The following is a 16,928-nucleotide window of genomic DNA, read 5'->3' as shown; positions in this document are numbered from 1 at the left end:
TTATAGTTTCAGATCTTATATTTAAGTCTCTATTTTGAGTTGCTTTTTGTGTATCATGTAAGGCAGTGGTCCAGTTTCATTCTTTTACATGTGGCTGTCCAGTTTTCTCAACACAGTTGTTGTAGAGATCATCGTTTTCCCATTGTATATTCCTGCCTCCTGTGTTGAAAACTAATTGACAATATATTAATGGATTAATCGTGAGCTGTTTATTCCATTGATCTATTCTGTTCTATTGGTATCTATTTATATGCAAATACCATAATTTTTTGATTGCTATATCTTTGTATTACAGTTTGAAATAAGGAAATGTGATGCTTCCAGTTTTGTTCTTTCTCAAGATTGCTTTGGTGATTCAGGGTCTTTTGTTTTCCATACAAGTTTTAGGATTGTTTTCTCTATTTCTGTGAATGCCATTGGAATTTTATAGGAATTGCATTTAATTGATAATTGCTTTGGGTAGTAGTATGTACATTTTAACAAGATTAATTCTTCTAATCCATGAACACAAAATATCTTTTCATTTAGTTGTGTCTCTTCAGTTTTACATCAGTGTTTTATAGCTTTTATTAATAGTTTATAGAACTTTCACCTCCTTAAATTTATTCCTAAGAATTTTATTCTTTTTGATGCTGTTGCATATGGGATCATTTTCTTAATTTCTCTTTCTGATAATTTATTGTTAGTGTATAGAAATACAACTACTTTTTGTATATTGATTTTGTATCCTGCAACTTTACTGAGTTTATTCTAACAGTTTTTTGGTGGTATCTTTTGGTTTTTCTGTATATAATGTCATGTCATCTGCAAATAGTGACAGTTTCTCTCCTTCCCAATTTTTTAAAAATATATTTACTTATTTATTTGGCTGTGCTAGGTCTTAGTTGTAGCATACAGGATCTCTGATCTTCGTTGCGGTATGCAGGATGTTTTTAGTTGTGATGTGTAAATTCTTAGTTATGGCATCTAGTTTCCTGACTTGGGATTGAACCTGGTCCCCCTACACTGGGAGCCCAGAGTCTTAGCCAATGGACCACCAGGAAAGTCTCCCTTTCTAATGTGTATGCCTTTTATTTCTTTTCTTGGTGATTACGAATGGCTAACACTTCCAGTATTATGTCAAATAGCAGTGGCGAGAGTGGGCATCTGTGTCTGTCTTAGAAGGAAAGCTCTCAGTTTTTTACCATTGAATATGAAGTTGACTGTGGGCTTTGCATACATGACTTTTATTTTAAAGTGTGTTCCTTCTACACTGAATTTACTGAGGTTTTTATCATAAAAAGATGTTATATTTTGTCAAATGCTTTTTCTGTGCCTACTGAGATGGTCATATTATTTTTACCATTCAGTTTGTTAATGTGGTATATCACATTTATTGATTTGTGTATATTGAAACTTTTTTTTTTTGCATCTCAGGAATAAATTCCACTTGATCACCAGAAAGTAATCTTTTTTAACATACTACTGAATTCAGTCTGCTAATATTTTGTTGAAGATTTTGGCATTAACACAAGTGTTTATCAGACATATTAATCTGTAATTTTCTTGTAGTGTTTTTTTCTGGCTTTGGTATCAGGGTAATACTCATCTCGTAAAATGTGTCTGGAAGTATTCCTTTCTTTTCAATTTCTGGGAAGAATTTGAAAAGAATTGGCATTAATTCTTTAAATGCTTGATAAAATTCATCAGTGAAGCCATCTGCTCCTGGACTTTTTTTTGCTGGGGAGTTTTTGATTTCTGGTTCAATCTCCTTGCTAGTAATAAATCTGTTCAGATTTTCTATTTCTTTATTATTCAGTCTCAGTAGGCTGTATGTTTCTAGGAATTTACCCATTTCTTTTAGATTAACTTGTTGGCATATGATTATTCATAGTGGTCTCTTATGGTTTTTAGTATTTCTGAATTAGAAGTTGTAATATTTCCTCTTTCATTTTTGATTTCATTTGTTCAAGTCTTCTCTCTCTCTTTTTTGTAGTCAAGCCAAAAATTTGTCAATTTTGTCTTTTCAAAAAAGTAAGTCTTAGTTTCATTGATTTTTTTCTATCGCCTTTGTGGTGTCTATTTTCACTCTGATCTTTGCTATTTCCTTCATTCCTTCCACTAACTTTGCACTTAGTTTGTTTTTTATCTAGTTTCTTAAGATATAAAGTTAGGTTGTTTATTTCAGACCTTTTTTCTTGATATAGGTATTTATTGTTATAAACTTCATTCTTAGAGCTGCTTTTGCTGCATCCCATAAGTTTTGATATTTTGTATTTCTATCTTTGCTTGTCTCAGAGACTTTTTTTCCAGCTTTTTCAAGGGATAAATGATGCATAAAATTTAATAAAGTGCACAGTATCATGATTTATGTATTCATTGTCTATCCATCCATCATCACATATTTATCTTGTTTTGTGAGAACATTCAAGTTTTACTGTCTTAGCAAGTTTTAATTATGTGATGCAATGTTATCAACTCTAGTTACCATGTTATATCAATGAATTAGATTATCAGAACCTATTCATCTTATTAGCTGAGAGTTTGTACCTTTTTACCAATATTTTCCTGTTTCCCCATCTCCCCACCAGCTGGCAACCACTATTCTATGTTCTGCTTCTATGAGTTTGACTAATTTTAGATTTCATATATAAGTTATACCATACAGTATTTATCTTTCTCTGTCTGGATTATTTATTTTAGCATCATACCATCAAGCTCCATCTATGTTGTTGCAAATGGCAAGGTTTCCTTCTTTCTCAGAGCTGAGTAATATTCTATTGTGTGTGCATATGTATGTCTCTCTCTCTCTCTACACACACACACACACACACACACACACACACACACGCACACAAATATATGTGTCTATGTATGTAGATATATTCACCCCATAGGTTCTTCATCCATTCATCTGTTATTGAACACTTAGACTGTTTCCATATCTGGGCTATTGTGAATAATGTTTCAGTGAACATGGGATTACAGATACACCTTCACTATCCTGTTTTGATTTCCCTTGCATATAGCCAGAAGTGGATTTTCTGGATCATATGGTAGTTTTAAGGACCCTCCATACTGTTTTCCATAGTGGCTACAACAAGTTACCTTCCCACCAACATTGCAGAAGGGCTCTTGTTTTTCCACATCTTCCCCAATGTTTGTTACCTTCTGTTTTTTAGCCATTCTAACAGGTGTGATATTGTTCAAGATAGCTTTTGATTTCCCTTTTGATTTCTTCTATGACTCATTGGTTGTTCAGTAGTGTAGGGAGTGGAGCTGAATGTTCTAACCGTATAATCATCTGATTGGCTTTTTTTTGGTGTCAAGCCCCCATCTTGAAGCTTTCTTGGGGGCTCTTCTACCAAGTACCATCTTACAAGCATATAAAAGACACTCAGAAGATTCCAAGTTCTTTATGAACTCTGTGCCAGAAACTGGGGAAAAAGACCAAATATTTATTTCTTATTATACCACAGTCCCATAATGTGAGTGGACACAAGAAGTTCTCAAAGAGTGGGTGGGATATGGTCTGAACAGACATTCCCAATAGTCATTCCTGAAAGGCCTCAGGAAGACAGCAGAGGAGAATGAAGGAATTTACTCTCTGGAAGGATAACTGTCTTCAAAGATATCTGCTTTATCTGTTTGTGTATTGCTAAGGACATGCTCCCCTCAAACAGCTCTACAGGATGCTTCTCCTTGCCTTGTTATCTCCTGTCTTAACTACCTCAGGCTATCATAACAAAATACAACAGATTGTGTGGCTTAAACAACAGAAATTTATTCCTCATAGTCCTGGAGGTTGGGCAATGCAAAATCAAGGTGCCAGCAGGATAGATTGTGAGACCACTTTTCTTCACTTTTAGACATCCACCATCTTGCTGTCTGCTCACATAATCTTTTCTTTAGAAAGAAAAGGGAGGAGGGGAGAGAGAGAGGATGAAGGGAGAGAGGAAAGCAGGTGTGTTCCCTCTGGCATCTTTTCTTATAAGGACAGTAATCCTATGGGATCAGGGACTGAGCCCTTATAACTTCATTTAAACTTAATCATGTCCTTATAGGCACTATCTCCAAATAGTCACATTAGGAGTTAGGGTTTCAACATGTGAATTTTGTGGTGGCACACCATTCAGTCCATAACATTCCCTAGTTTTAATACCACCAAAACCTCCAAGAACCCAAGGAACCTTGTTCCTAGAGAATTTTCTTTATAAAAGACCACCACAGGAGGAATTACTTCAGGGAATTAATTACTAATAGTGATGTTTTAGCTATCACTAGGGAAGAGATTTTGGGGATGAGGTTGGAAATAGGGATTTGGGAAGTGAAGCGAGAGGATCTATTAAGTTCAATATCATGCTTTCTGGGCAACCTTATATTTTAACTATAATCAAGGCTAAGTCTTCCTCTTTCAATTCCTGGAAACTAGCACCAGTGTTCATTAAAATTCATTTTAAGTTGCTGATTTTCTTTTTCCTATTTGGCTAGCTCTTGGTTATTTTTTGAAACTATTTTTCTTTTCTTTGAAGAATTCTCTCATTAGAACAGTTTCTTAGCTCATCCCTTTGGGACACATCATGGATAGGAAAGTCTCACTCTGCATGTTTGAATATTTTTGTGTTAGCCCCATTTTTTTCTCTGGCTTCTCACTCTATGGGGCTGATTCAAGCACAGAGCTCCCACTGACTTAAAAGGGCTCTGAGGTAAAGTGAGAAATATTCTTACAGAAGTTTCTCAGAGATATTTTGGATTTATAAAAAAGCATTGGTAATATTTTAAAATATGGATATTAGTCCCAGAAAATGAATGGATGTTATGAGTACTTGCCAGACAAAGTCACAAAATTCTCCTTTGATAGTAGGAAAAAAGCTCTTGTAAATTCATAATACTTGGTAAATGCACTCATCCTTCTGAGGAGAAATTTTGAGTTCTGTTGTGGTATAAAAAGCATAAAGATGGAATCCTTTAAATCAAATTTCTGCTTTATAGATGTCAAATATCTACCATAGTATTTTCATAATATGAATGTAAAAGTTGCAAGCTATTTTGAAAAAGATATATGGTATATACAATTTAAAGAAGATAACTTTCTTAATTTCTCAAAACTCTCCAAATTTCTCAGAAACAGTTGTTTTAAATTTAACATAAGATCTTGATAGTGACTAGTTGTTTTCATAATATTGTTTTACAGATTGGAGATCTATGTGAGACTCATTCAGGAACCTTTGGAAAAAAGAAAATTAATATATAATGGCATCTGCAGACAGGAACCAGAAATAGGGTCAGTGAGGCTCTGGAGACTGACTCTCTGCAGCCATGTTTTTTTGTGTTTTTTCTCCAAAGTACTTTTCCTTCCAACTGGCCAATAGTAGACACCGTCACTTACATGTCTGGTTCAATAGTCTTTTCCTGTGTTTTCCAACATTTTCTGTTTCCTCCACTGAAGCAGCACCTCTGGCAGAACAGGTTAGAAATGATGAGTGTCCTGGATGTTCCTCTCAGTGTGGAGACAAACAGAATAGATGAGATTGAAAGTAGAAATAAAGAGAAAATCCCAAGGTTCCAGCCTATAGAAAGAATGATGTGGACATGATAAAGACACATAACAGAACTCAAAGAAAGAAATAGGATTCTGTGATTAGGAAGAAAAAAGATATCTTTCTTTGTTTCTAGAGGTCTATTGTTTCTATCCTGACTCAAGTTTGATATTCTTTTTATTGTTCATATGATCATTCACACTGAATGATCACTGATACCACCACCCGCTGTGAGGGAAAAGGACCAAGGTGGTCTCATGATAAGCTAGTCATTAATGGCTTTCATTTTCAGGAACATATGGCTAGAGGTTCATTGAAAAAGTAGATATCTAAATTTGAGCTCCTGAATTAGCATGTAGATACTTTGCATTCTTACTGCCAGATATGTAGCATCATTAAAATATTAAGGAAACAACGTTTCATTGGGAAGATATACCATCTTTGAAAGGAAAGAAAGAATAACTTCTTCCCTAAGTTAAATGGAGAGCATGATCTTCATGCTTTGTGTCGATCTATTCACTAACTCTCCTCTTATCAGGTATAATATATTCCTGTTGGCAGCTTGATTTAATTGGACTTGTGGTAACTGATTCAATTGAGCACTTTAATTAGGTAATTATTCTGTTATAAGAACTGCTTTTCAGCTTGCTAGAGAGAATGAATTTTCCATTTTTCTTAAGCTAAAAATGGAATCTGGATTCTATTCTTTTCGAACAAAGTGGAATAAAAATGAACAGATATAGAATTAGACTGAGATTGAGCCGTAGAATGAAGAAAAATAACCTTGACTTACATATTGATAAGAAACAAGTGTGCTCTTGAGAAATGAAGACAGAATTAGAGTTTCTCAGGTTGTGAATACTGCCAGCGGGTACTCATGACTTTTGAACAGAGTGATTATTTGTTCCCTCCCTCAGTTTCCCTCAGAAGTGGAGATTTCTTTTTTAGACACTGTGCAAGAAAATTAGTGCTGAAAAAGGAAAAAAAAGGACATAAAGAAATACTCCTATCTCTTGATTTTGAACAAATGTCCCTTGCTCTAGGGAGTTTTTTCCTCCAGGCAAATTAATTAGTTATTGCCTTCTTTGAAAATTTATTGTGAAAGTTAGTCATTCGTTAACTCCAGAAGGAGACTTTGTCTTGAAGAAAAGACTCAGGCTCTAAAAATATTGCCTCAGATTGAGCATCTGGGAAAAAGGCTATCCTCAAATTCCCCACATACTTGGTGAGATTCCACCTTATTATCTTTTGTGGGTTGGCTGGACTGATTGTAAATAATCCAAGGATACTTCAGATCAGACAAACAGATAATTAGAGTTGACACTATCAAAGCCAACAAAACCCTAATTAATTGATTTGCTAATAGCTATTCTCCATTTGCAGACATTAGCCAAAATTGGGTTTTAAGATGTGGCAGGGTCATAAGATAAACATTTTCCTCTTTGAAATTACCTACTAGCTTTCCAGTCAAAGACCACTGGCTAGTCTTTGGAGGTTTTGTTCATTAAAGGATTGAGACTAATTCCAAATTGCTCTCATCTGAAACATAATATTCACATTTTTGTGGAATGGTCAGGTAACAGAGTAATTATATTTTGCTCTGGAATTTTTTTAGCTGTATGTTTTCAGCAAGGAAAACAGAACAAAGGAAACATTTCTCATTTAAATAAATAATGTTGCAAGTGTAGCCTTCACTAGCAGGTAATGAGAATAATGACAATTCTGTTCCAGACACCCAAGGACCAGAGAGTCTGTGTTCCAGTCACCACTGTGCAACAGACCGTTCCAAAACCTAATGGCAGAAAATAGCAAGCATTTTATCAATAGTAACAACTTTGTGGGTTGGCAGGGCTCAGCTAGGGCTGTTCTTCTGTTTCACATGATGTCATCAGGGCTGCAGTCATCTGGGAACTCACCTAGGCTGGAACATCCAAGTTGGTGCACTTACATGGCTGGCAGGAGGTGCTGGCCATCTGTTGGGAGTTCTGCAGTTGACAGAAACACCTCAGATTTCTTGATGTGGGCTTCTTAAAGCATGGTGGATGAGCTACAAGAGCACATGTTGCAAGAGAGGAAAGAGGAGGGCCCAGCCTTGAAAATTACACAGTATCACACCTGCCACATTCTAGTAATAGAGTGGTTTATAGGACCACAGTCTAGATTCACTGTGGTTATAATAAATAAAATGTGGTCCCTGACACCATCTTTGGAGACTATCACAAGCATCTAGAGCAGAAACAAAGGCAACATTTCACTAAACTGTTCTTTAAAAAGTTCTGTCTTGCCCTTTCTCAATGACTATCTTCATTGGTTATTACTGAGTGTGACTTCAGTTGGAGTCAGTTCAGTTCAGTTCAGTTCAGTCACTCTGTCGTGTCCGACTCTTTGCGACCCCATGAATCACAGCACGTCAGGCCTCCCTGTCCATCAACAACTCTCGGAGTCTACCCAAACCTGTGTCCATTGAGTCAGTGATGCCATCCAGCCATCTCATCCTCTGTCGTCCCCTTCTCCTCCTTCCCCCAATCCTTCCCAGCATCAGGGTCTTTTCCAATGAGTCAACTCTTCGTATGAGGTGGCCAAAGTGTTCGAGTTTCAGCTTCAACATCAGTCCTTCCAGTGAACACCCAGGACTGATCTCCTTTAGGATGGACTGGTTGGATCTCCTTGCAGTCCAAGGGACTCTCAAAAGTCTTCTCTAGCACCACAGTTCAAAAGCATCAATTCTTCGGTGCTCAGCTTTCTTCATCGTCCAACTCTCACATCCATACATGACTACTGGAAAAACCATAGCCTTGACTAGACGGACCTTTGTTGGCATAGTAATGTCTCTGCTTTTAAATATGCTATCTAGGTTGCTCATAACCTTCCTTCCAAGGAGTAAGCATCTTTTAATTTCATGGCTGCATCAGTTGGAGTCAGGAGTGGGTATTTAGGTCTTTCTCTTGGTAAGAGGAATGGGTTGGAGGTGAAAGCTGTTCTAAGATGGTGTAATGCTACCACTCTCCTAAATTTTCTTATTTATTAAACAGTCAGCAGTGAAAACCTGCACTCTTGTCTGAGAAGATTTTTCCAGATATTTCTCCTTTCTCCTAGCTTCTATTGCTGTGATGGTGGAGTTCAGGTTTAGGAGTCCAGTTTTATCAGCTTAGCTCCTTCAGTTATTGTGGCCTAGCTGTGTGAATCTGAGTAACAGATTGGTTTTTGCAAGCCTCAGTTTTCTCATCTTTATAATGGGGTATTCATTCTATTGCACAGATTGTGAAAATTGAGAACCTACATGAAGTGTTTACCAGAGTGTCAGTATTCAGGAAGTTGTAGGTACTGTTATTATGTAATGATAGGTGTATAGGAGAACCTAAGTACCAAGGAATTAAGCATAAAGTCACTGGGAGCTGAGAGGTTACAATAAGATGGGAGGAGGTCTCCTAATCCAAATATCTTTGAGTCAAGAGCAAATGTCATTGTACCAAATGGATCTCCTGTTTCTTCCTCTGATACTTATGCCACATTTTATGGCATCAATCTACCACAGATTCATGTAATGAGGGTTGTTTTGGTGTTGAAAGGAACTGGGAGGGGACTGGAAAGCCGTTAGTGGAAGCAGGCCAGAAACACAAATGTCCAGTTCCTGTGGTCTCCACCTAGACATTTTATCAGAACCTCTTGAATTGTGTGAGCCTGTGGTCTTTGTATTCTTTTAAATTATTCCACGCCTCTTGTAGGGCTTCCCTAATAACTCAGATGGTAAAGCATCTGCCTGCAATGCAGGAGACATAGGTTTGATCCCTGGGTCAGGAAAATCCCCTGGAGAAGGAAATGGCAACCTACTCCAGTATTCTTGCCTGGAGAATTTCATGGACAGTGGAGCCTGGCAGGCTATAGTCCATGGGGTTGCAAAAAGTCAAACATGACTGAGCGACTAACACATACACAACCTCCTGCAAAGGAAAAGTGTAACAATCACATACTTATAAAAAAATGAAGGGCAGTAATTTGCATGAATTACACCACCTGGAAGAGCAGACGTTTATTTCATTTTCTCCCATCTCCCACATTCATTTGGGACATATGTGTTGTGACCTCGTGGTTTGGGAAAGAGATACTTACCATGAGTTTGTCATGGGGTGGCAGGGAGGTTTCTCCTTTTCTCCAGCCTCATTGTTTCCATGTGTAGGGACTTAGAGTAACCATTTTAGCTTCTTGTCCTACTCATTATTTCTTGTGGATTTCCTGAATAATATCGACTGGTCCATGATTCTCAAGGCTTCAGATTCTGAGGATACGTTCTTTTACTTTTTGTATTACCCTCAATACAATGAGAAGACAGGTGCATGTGTTACTAAGAGCCAACCCTTCCTTTAGATAGGCTTTCCCAAGAACTAGTATTGGTGAGGGACAAAGCAGGCTCATACATTTTTGGGTTACATGTAATTATCACTGTGTCACCTTTATTTATCCATTGGCCCTCAAATAGGAGAAGGAAGAAATGGATGTTATTTATTGACTCCCTAAAACCGCAACAGTGACATTCTCTAACCCCCAATGAGCTGAGGTTGTCTGGATGATTCAGACCAATCTGATTAAATTGAAATCATATCCCATTTTTCTTCAAAGACATACATATTTCTTCAGTATCTATATAAGAGCAGTAAAAAACTTTTCTTTTTAAAAAGAGTTGCAGAATTCTGAAAAAGAATTCTTTTTTTGCATACTCACAGTATGGCTGTTGGTGAGACCTCTGTGCTTCTCTTTATTCAACAAATATTTGTTTAGCACCTTCTACATGCCAAACTCTGTCTTAGGTGTTGGAGCTATTGCTGGAAAACAAAAATCTATATGCCCCCTACTTTTCTTGTTGATCTTATATTCTACTTGGGGAAATAGGCGTCAATCTAAAAATAAATCATACAAATTGTTATACATTGAAAATCAAGCTGAATAGTCCACAATTCTGTGAAAGTGTTTAACTGATACCCTGACCTTGACTGTTTGTGGGATTGAGGATCTGTAAAGTTTATCTCTGAAGAAATGATACTTGAGGTAAAGATAAGAGCAAATAAATAAATAATTAAGGTGAAGTTAACTGAATCTATATATTCATAGAGAAACAACTAACTGACTTTCTAACTTTATATTTCACTATCTGTGGTATTCTATCTAGCTTTTTTAGGTATTTAGTGATGGCAATGATTTTCTCTCATACTTTCTAACTACCTTTACCAGCTCTCCCTGGTCACATGAGAAAATGAGAATACGTGATCTATCAATGGATATTTTCCCCCAAATTGTCAATTTATTTTTCATTTATTCAGTCACTCATTCACCTGTTCACTTACTCACTCACTCATTCTTCCCATCCACCCATCTAAACACCATTTATCAAATGTCTGTATGTGTCTAGTGGCATGCTTGGAAATGGGGTGTAGCAAGCCATAAAAACAAAATCATAGTTAATTGACATTAATTGTGTCTTTCACTGGACTCCTATACTACTGTGTTTCTCTCTCTGCCCTTTCAAGGTGTGTTTATTAACTTTCATGTTTGTCATCCTCATGAGGTTGAACTCTGCAGTAAGCACCATCCATATCTTTCTCATTGTTGGGTTCCTTGTGCTTAATACAGTGATTGGCACAAGTTGATATTTAGAAAATATTTTACTTGTTTAAGTGAATGAAATTAATGTATTACTATTATTGAGGAGCATAACATTAAATATCAGATGAATGATTACTAGGCTAAAATTGGAATAACCAATTTGATGCTCTGTTATGTAAAAAGATGAACTGAGGCACATTAACATTTTCAAGAGTTTATTGAGCATAGATTGATTTGAATTAGGCTGTACCAAATCTAAAATGGTTAGGAGCTCTCCATTGACAGGAGCTGGTGGGGAGGTTTTCTATAGAAAAGATGCTGCAGTAATGCAAATAAATTATTTAATGGGGTATATTTTATTTGGTTTCCTTATTTGGGTAAGTCCAGTTGGCTGTTTGTGATTGGCTGCCTTTAAGTTTCACTTTCTTGGGTTTAACTGCATTGACTCTAGCTTTGGTGTGTTTACATAGTCTACCAAGACATTAGAGCCACTTCATTCTAATAGTCTCCTTGTTTAAGTACTTTAGCAAGTGTAAACTAGTAATGCCCTACCCTAACTGAAGCAGATGGCTTTTGGTAAGACCTCAATAGGCAATGGCACCCCACTCCAGTACTCTTGCCTGGAAAATCCCGTGGACGGAGAAGCCTGGTAGGCTGCGGTCCATGGGGTCGCTAAGAGGCGGACACGACTGAGCGACTTCACTTTCACGCACTGGAGAAGGAAATGGCAACCCACTCCAATATTCTTGCCTGGAGAATCCCAGGGATGGAGGAGCCTGGTGGGCTGCCATCTATGGGGTCGCACAGAGTCGGACACGACTGAAGCAACTTAGCAGTAGCAGCAATAGGTATTACCAAGAGCCATTAGTACTGGTCCCTCTGCCATTGTTCTAAGTGGCTCCCTTAGCCAAGCACTTTGCCTTTTACTGCCTCAAATCTTAGAATCTTCTAGTGAACAAAGGAAGGTGAATGAAATGAGACTGTTAAAGAGATCCTTTCCCTTGGATGGAAGTGCTGTATAACCAAGGTTCTAATTATTACGGCAGCCTATGTATTGAGAAATCTTAATCATGCCACACCACATTGTATCTCTAAATTCTAGAGGAGTAATGCAAAAATTGTCAAAAGCTAAAGAATTTGAACTTTATTTTAGCTTCAGAAAGAATTTTGATAAATTTCACAGCTGAGTTCTCTTAAAGTAAAGGCTGTTTTAGAAGAGTGAGTGAGGTACCTCACACACATCTCAACTCTCAAAATAGACCTGTGAGATTCAGATGCAAAAAGAGGCCGTAATTTTTTTCTCTCACAGGTGCAGCACAAATCAAATATTTTCATTTGTTTTTCTCGTCATTTTTAGCCACCACTATAGCTTTATTACAGCTTTATGTTTTTCTCCTGTTTGCCCTACCAATTCCTCCTAAGATTTTTCACAGTTTTCAGCTGAGAACTAAAATTATAAATTACCTAACAGTAAAGTCAGAGGATAAGTAAATCACCATCCAGTCTGATCACAAAATCAAAATGTTTGTGATATGTCAAACCTTTAACAAGTCAATTGCTTCTTTTGAAAAATGTGTCTGTTCTCCTTCATGCTGAGAACAGCCGAGTCATTCTATGAATTTTGCTCTGATACAGGACCAAAGGTGCAGTATCTTCAGACTACAAATTATGTCAAAAATCTAACAAAATGGCTAGCAGCTTTAAGGTCTATTTTATTTTTAAGAATCTTATTTCATAGTTTAATTCCTGATAAAGCGGAGTTGAACTCTGGGTCTTTGGTAATCAAAATTTGTCCTAAAGACAAATTTTAGAGAGAAAAAGTTTGGTCTACAGGCCCTGAGCCATTTATGTTTTCCTGTTAATGTCACGGGATATTTTCCTTCTAAGAAATTTTCATAATTATGCTATTTTGTGCATATATACATTTACATGAAACTCCCTCCACTCTGAGTTGTTATCTGATTCCAGTTTGTTAACCAGTCTCGTTCCTACTTAGCTTCAAATAATCTTTCCTACAGATGACAAATTGGGAGACTTTGGAACACATTTATCAAACCCAAGTTCTTTTACAAAGCCAAAAGTAAAGATCATAAAAAAAGATTTTGAAGGAGTATTTGGACATGAGTTGTGCAAGCATTTCCGAATCTGCTAAGAGTGATAATCATTGCAAACAATGGGCTCATTGAGCCTAGATGAATTCAAGCAGGGCTACCAATTTCCATGTGAAAAATTTAATATTAGAGGAATGTGTTAGGTTATTAAATATAGAAACCCATTTCTGAGAATGGTCAATAACTGAGCCTAAAAGCAGGCAGTTTCTCAGAGGGCATTTCAAGACTGGTTAAGGAAAACATTCCTGAGCCTTTCCAAATGCTGAAACCTGTAATTTGAGCTGTAACATGAATACTTTGTTGAACTGAAAATAAAGAAGAAAATATATTTTCTCTCTTCCCACTTTCTCTCCCTCTTCCTCCCTCCTTCCCCACCTACCCACATACGCGTAGAGTCTGCATAATGCTCTTTAAAGTTTAGGTATGAATTTCACTGGATGAGAGTTTCAGAATAAAAATATTTTATCTATTATTGAAAGAACTCAAGGATATTTTATTAATATTCTTGTACTTGTCATCTTCTCTCATCTGGCTTCCTGTCTCAAATAATTCTTTCCCAATTTACAAATAAGCCTCAAACAGAACATCAATATTTTTGTGTTGTACAACTAACTAATAATCACATATTTTTCTTGCCCACAAGTATTGGCAGACAAGTTAGAGGAGGCTGGTTAATTCTCTCGAAGATTAGAGTCCATCTTGATATCTTTATTTCAGCTCTAAATACAAGATGAAGGGCCAGTAGGACTTGGGTGGGGGTCGTTGGGAGACACTGCTTGGTCTTTCAACGCCCTTCGTTTATAGCCTCCGTTATCATTTTTCTCATACAATGAATCAGATCATCCTCTTTGTCATTAGCCAGCCCTCCCAATGGCTTGGTCTGTTTCAAATGGATTGTTTGCTGCACATCATGCATGCTCAAATCTCTCATCAATTTCACAAAATTCCACTAATTAAGATACTTATACTTTCATTGCATCCTCAAAGAGCAATTTCCTAATGACTTATTTAAAATAATGCCATTTTGCAGCCTTTGAAAAGTTCCACTTTTGCATAGTGTCATGCTATAATTAGTAATACAGCATCAGTGATTAAGCTGAATACCAATTTGAGGCATTTGCACAGCATTAACTGAGTTCGGTCGCTAATGGGGTATAACGCTTTGATTGTTCCTTGATACCTGAACACTGTGACAATATCTAGATCTTTGGATTACCTTGAAATGTTGATTTCAGGCTCTTGAAACCATGGCAACAGTTAATTCAAATGAATCCTAGGGCTTTAAAAACCAGGATTTTGATGATTTTGTTGTTGAATTTCTTTGCTTTTTTTTTTTTAACCCCTTGGTTTAAAAAACCTGTGAAAAAATACTTACAACCAGACTTTGTATAAATGCAGTATCCATTCACCTTTCTTATAGAAAAGAAAACAGATGTGGTTATCTTTCTGTCAGTGAGAGAAGGAAAAACTGGCGTATGGATCCCATAACTGGTGTCTGAAGGTTGCTATGATAGCAAAATGATAAAACTGTGCAATATTAGAATCCACCCAGTTGCCCAAGCTTAGGAATCACCACCCTCCCGTATGATACAAAAACATCAAATTCTGTTGAAGAAATAGTTTTTATATTTCTTTGGTTCTCCTCATTTTCTTTACCACCTTCCTAAGTTAGGCAATAGTCCATTAACCCAGCTCCCTGCCTCTCATCTGGTACCTTTTGAATATGGTGGCTCAGATATTAAAGAATCTGCCTTCAGTGCAGGAGACCCAGGTTCGATCCCTGGGTTGGGAAGATTCTCCTGGAGAAGGGAGTGGCAACCCACTCCAGTATTCTTGCCTGGAAAATTCCATGGACAGAGGATACTGGTGGGCTGCAGTCTATGGGGTCACAAAGAGTTGGACATGGCTGAGCAACTAACACTTTTTTTATACTTTCATGTCTAGTTGATGTGTGAGTGATCTTCCTACCTGAAAAAAATGTTCTTGATCTCCATCACCTTCAGAATAAAATATAAATTTTTGACATGAATTCAAGGCTCTCTAAAAACTAGCATTGCTTAACTTTTTCACCTTTTCTATACTCACTTCTCCTATTGTTGTTCAGTTGCTAAGTTGTGTTTGACTCTTTGGGACCCCATATACAGTAGCATGACAGGCTTCTCTATTCTCCACTATCTTCTGGAGTTTGCTCAAATTAATGTCCATTTAATCAGTGATGCTATCTAAGTATCTCATCCTCTGCCTCCCCCGTCTCCTTTCGCCTTCGATTTTTCCCAGCATCAAGGGCTTTTCCAATGAGTAGGCTCTTTGGATCATGTGGCCAAAGTATTGGAGCTTCAGCTTTAGCATCAGTCCTTCCAATGAATATTCAGGGTTGAAACTGCCAACCATATTGCTATTATGTCCATATTAAATTTTCTTTTAACTAATAGGATATTTCTTTTTTTTTTTTGCTGCTGCATTATAAACTCTTTGAAGGCCAGGAACCTGCCACATTTATCTGTGTATTCCTAGCATTTAGCATAATGCTTGTTACATGACAAAATCTTGGTATTTATTGCAATGAATTATCACTAAAACTGATCCTGTAAACTTCACTCTTTGAAACAGCCCAAGACAAAATGGTGAAGAACCAGAAACTTTTCTCATTGTCTTCTTTTTTTCCTTTTTAGACCTAGCTTTACTTACCAGTCCAGTCCCAACATTGCTCTTATATCTTTTATCAGCACACAGAGAATCCCTCACAGTTGGCCTTCCTTCAGGACAATCTCCACAATTTGTACACAACTTGAACAAATGCAAGAATAGGGGAGATGAACACAAAGGTTGTTTTTCACTCACTCAGTCATGTCCGACTCTTTGCGACCCTGTGGACTGCAGAACGCCAGGCTTTCCTGTCCTTCACCATCTCTTGGAGCTTACTCAGACTCATGTCTTTTGAGTCGGTGATGCCATCCAACAATCTCATTCTCTGTTGTCCCTTTCTCCTCCTACCTTCAACTTTTAGGAAAACATAAAAAGGGCACATCTGGTGTGATGTTCCAATAGTAGGGTTGGATGAATGCCCTTCAAGGACCCCTGCTGTGTCATTCTTCTCACTGTCTCTCTTCTCTTTCTCCCTAGTGTTCTGGACAGACACAAAATTTCTCAACAATTCTCTCCAGTCATATGGAGAGCCCTTCCCTTTTCCCCTTTGGAGAAGTCTTTTTTTCCCCCCTTCTAGATTTCTGATGCCTTTTGTAAATTAATGTGATCTCTTTAGAACAGAGGTAGTCATGGTATATTACCAGTTATCTGATCTTCAATAACATCTGAAAATAGAAGAAAGTAAACTCTTGGGATACGTTTTCTTCCCCCTTGAGAAGCTGCCTGTGTATACTTATTAAAGTACCCCAATTACTTCACCCTGAAATCTCCACTGCTATAGTGTCTCACCCCAGGGGGTCATAAAGTTGTCCAGCAAGAAGCAAAAACTTTATCTCAGACTCTTCTCTGGTTATGATTTTTTGTTTTGCAGCTGTTTGAGAAAAGGAGGCCAGAGAACAGCAGGCAAAGTGAATTCTGTTTCTGACATGGGCAAGGGCAGAAGTAGGGATGCTCCACACATTTTGTGTTTTCCTATCTTCTGTCTTGTCTCTAGGCTTTTTTCAGAGCCCTTTTGTTTTATTCTTATTCTTAGTTTAGCCTTTCTTGCTCTTGG

General features: G+C 37.3%; 1 protein-coding gene across 1 annotated transcript in view; it reads left to right on the top strand.

Moving 5' to 3' along the window:
- The window catches only part of LOC145544904 (uncharacterized), a 216,956-nt gene that overhangs the window by 146,235 nt on the left and 53,793 nt on the right, over window positions 1-16,928 (top strand). The gene's annotated exons all lie outside the window — the stretch shown is intronic.

Source organism: Giraffa tippelskirchi, chromosome 1 (assembly GCF_054371585.1).
Source record: "Giraffa tippelskirchi isolate mGirTip1 chromosome 1, T2T-mGirTip1v1.2.pri, whole genome shotgun sequence".
Classification (NCBI taxonomy): domain Eukaryota; kingdom Metazoa; phylum Chordata; class Mammalia; order Artiodactyla; family Giraffidae; genus Giraffa; species Giraffa tippelskirchi.
This window is presented reverse-complemented; position numbering and strand designations above follow the sequence as displayed.